Here is a 3,775-nt window from a genome sequence, read left to right on the forward strand (position 1 = left end):
ATTTGAAATGTGTATATATATAATTTTTTCTGCAATTGGTGCTTCATGAGTTGTGATCTGTTACTGCATTCTGTATTAAAATTAATTCATTTCTGTCATGGTCCATTTATGGGAAATAAATAAAAAAAACACTGGAAAACATATTGCTTTATTATTAATCACTTTGCATTGTAATTTGGACAAGCTAGTTAAGATTTTAAAACAAATTATAATTTGGAGAACATCCTTTATTAAAGGGTCTGGACACATGCTTATTACATTTTATTTCCCACACTAAATATTAAAGCCATCAAAAAATGCATTTTATGTAGTTGTTTTTATTCATTTTATTAATGTAAAAACGATTACGAAAAACGAAAAAGAAAAATTTTTTTGCACCTGGTGTCTCATGGATTGTGATCGCTTATGCACATTGTATTAAAAATAAGTTTTCCATTTCAGTAAATAAAAGTCCCACTATAGAAAGAGAACCAAAACCTGTCAAAATCAAATATATGTCCACTAGCAGGCTTCAGCATAATTTACAGCCCACATTTAATATTATATTTTATTTCTCACACAATATTAATGCCATAAACTGAAGTTTCCATGTTTTGTTTTTTTTCTGGCTTTACTAGCTAGCCAAAATTTTAATAAAAAACTAAAGATAAACCTGACCAGTAAGCACAATTTTTTATTTGTCTGCATTAATCTGAAGCATTAAAGAAGATTTAAATCAAAATGCTCATGCGAAGCAAAATCAGTCAATGTTGGTAGTGTGTTATATATTTTGTTCATGAGTGTTTGGGCACTGACATGTTAGCTTTATGATGAAAAACCATGTGGAATCAACTAGTAAAAGCTTTTCCCAGAATGCTCAGCAATGTTCTGTCCATGAGCTATTTTGAGTAGAAATGCATTTATGCAGTTATATGTCTTTCTGACCTCCACTGAAAAGCTCTACTCAAATCAAGGTACATTAGCTTGACTTCTGCAGCACCTGTTCAACCCGAACACCTCAAATTACCCTCGGCTGAACAACACTATTGAGGCCTTCATACAGACAGAGCTGTGTGAACTAGTAAAACATTAACGAGACTTCGCTTGCGAAGAGATGAACATGAACAAAGCAAAATGCTTGACGTTGTTGTAGGAGACTATCTGTTGATGTCGTACTGTCACTTGGATTATTAAAGGGGTCATATGATGCGATTTCAAGTTTTTCTTTCTCTTTGGAGTGTTACAAGCAGTTCGTGAATAGATAAGATCCCTGAAGTTGCAAAGACTAAAGTCTCAAACCCAAAGAGATATTCTTTATCAAAGTTAAGACTCTGCCACGCCCCCCTAAAACGGCTCGTTCTAACAAGCCCCCCAGTCTACATCACTCTGTGGGAAGATTTGCATAACGCCGCCCAAATGTACACGCAAAGAAAGAAGGCGTAACTTTTATTCTCGCTGTAGTATTGTTGCTGCTGCCGCCATGTCGTGAAGGCACTGTGTGTTTCATTGTGAAAGCGAAACTACTTTGTTTGGTCTTCCAAAAGAGGACACGACTAGAAATCAGTGGTTAAGTTGTGTTTACAACACTGTTCCAGAACACTTCAACCCAAATATTCAGATGTGTGCAGTGCATTTTATGGAGGACTGTTTACTGATCCTGGGAGAGTAGACTACAATGCCGGCTGTTCTGACAAACAGACTGTAAGTATGTTTTTATGTTTTTTGAGCAGTGTAGAGTAGCGCTTGTTGTTTGTCATTTCTCCGATCACAAATGCAGACATGGTTTTATGTTTACGCGGCGCAATGCAACAACACGTAAAAACACAGTATAAGTCATTATAATCCGTTATTATGTCCCCACTGGATTTATAATGGGTTTTCATGTTTTTGTCTCATCGCTCCAGGACACAGGGCATCACAGTATGGTGAGGGGCGTAACATTTCCGTCTCACGCTTGAGGTATTTGGCCAATCACAACGCACTGGATAGCTGGCCAATCACAGCACACCTCGCTTTTTCAGCTTGTAAAATGAGCTTTGTAAAAATCAATGTGTTTCAGAAAGGCGGGCCATAGAGGAGAAACAATAATGTACAGTATGTGGAAAATAATGTTTTTTGAACCTTAAACCACAAACATTTCTTTACATTAAATACACAAAATAATGTTTTTTTTAGCAGCATCATATGACCCCTTTAAAGCGTCAGTTTTGTCAGATATCAGTCTGACATCTAATGTTGTCAATGAGAATTAATTCAGCATCGAAGACAAGACCTTTTTTATCTACAATACTAAAAGTAAAGGTTCTTTATCGGTTTTCATGATTCCATGAACCTTAAAGGGGTCATGAACTGAGGAACCAAAATTCCCTTGATCTTTTGACATATAAGAGGTCATTGTGTTACAAAAATATCCTGCAAGCTTGAGAACTCAAAACTTTGTCGTTAGTCTAAGAACAGTTTATATTGAAGGCAGTCTGCCAAAACGACAGCTTGTGGAATCTTCTACTCTATGATGTAATAGTGTGGACAAGCTCCGCCTCCGCAGAAGATGATCAACATCACTGTTTGTTTAGCCCCGCCCACCGATTCACACATGTAGTGTTCACGAGAGAGGCGAACGCAGGCCTACGCAGAAACCAAACGATAAAGATGCTCTGAAGACAAGAAGAATCTGCAGTATTTGCACTGCTTTCCTTCTGATCCTAACATTAGGAAAGAGTGAATAAACTTTATTTTAAGTTCCAGACCGCGTCAGTAAGAACTTGGACCTTTGTTCACTTCATTTTACTGCAGATTCATTTAAAAACAAGGCACAATTCGGCGCGGGATTTTCAGAAATATCGAAACTAAAAGACGATGCTGTGACGGCTATATTGGATCCGACAGTGATGACAACACACTAGACAAGTGTGAGTAACTGTTTTCATTACATGATCACCATTGCTTTGTCTGTTAAACAGATCGTTTGATATGTACGGAGTATTTATGCGTCCATCTGTGAAGGATGTAGGCTGTCAAACATACACAACTGTTAGCCAATCACAGCAGTGGGCGTTTACTTCAGAGTCTACAATCCGCCACACCCCTTCAAACAGAGCGTTCTGATGAGGGGGTCAGAAACAGGACAGAAAATAGCATATTCTAAATTATGCTGTTTTTTGATGTAAAAATCTTGGTAACATTATACGTGGACCTCGGAGTACAAAATAAAAAAAAACAAAGTCAGTTCATGACCCGTTTAAAGATCCATGGAATTCTTTCCGGTTCTTTAGATTATTAAAATGTTCTTCACATTTGGAAAAATGGTTCTTTTAGGAACTGTTCGCTGCTTTGAAAAATAAAATGTTTCTGAAAGTAATTTTCAGATGCAACGAGGGAAAAAACGGGATAAACACAAACATGAAACTTGTAAATAAAATAATCTGATGTATAGCCTATGTACAATTTAATAACATATAGCCTAGTTTGATATATGAATTGGGTGTTCGTCAAAGATTGCATGCGGTCAGAGATTCCCGTGTTTACAGCTCCGTAAAATAACCTACTGGAAGCTCTGTAGTTTTGCTCTATAGGCCTATAGATAAAAATATTAAAATTACAAACACACAATAACATTTTAAGTTACTTCCATTTCTGAAAAAAAGAATGTAGGCCTAGTAATTGATGTTATAAATACACACGCCTGATTTTTGTTTTAATTATCCATCGTAGCATACATACATTTTTTTTTTTAAACATTTGCAATCAAGACTGAAAAAAGCCAGAAGTGAATGTAAAGCAGATTTGGCCCAGACTC

This window comes from Sinocyclocheilus grahami, unplaced genomic scaffold (assembly GCF_001515645.1).
Source record: "Sinocyclocheilus grahami isolate Dianchi unplaced genomic scaffold, SAMN03320097.WGS_v1.1 scaffold73.1, whole genome shotgun sequence".
NCBI classification, from domain to species: Eukaryota; Metazoa; Chordata; class Actinopteri; order Cypriniformes; family Cyprinidae; genus Sinocyclocheilus; species Sinocyclocheilus grahami.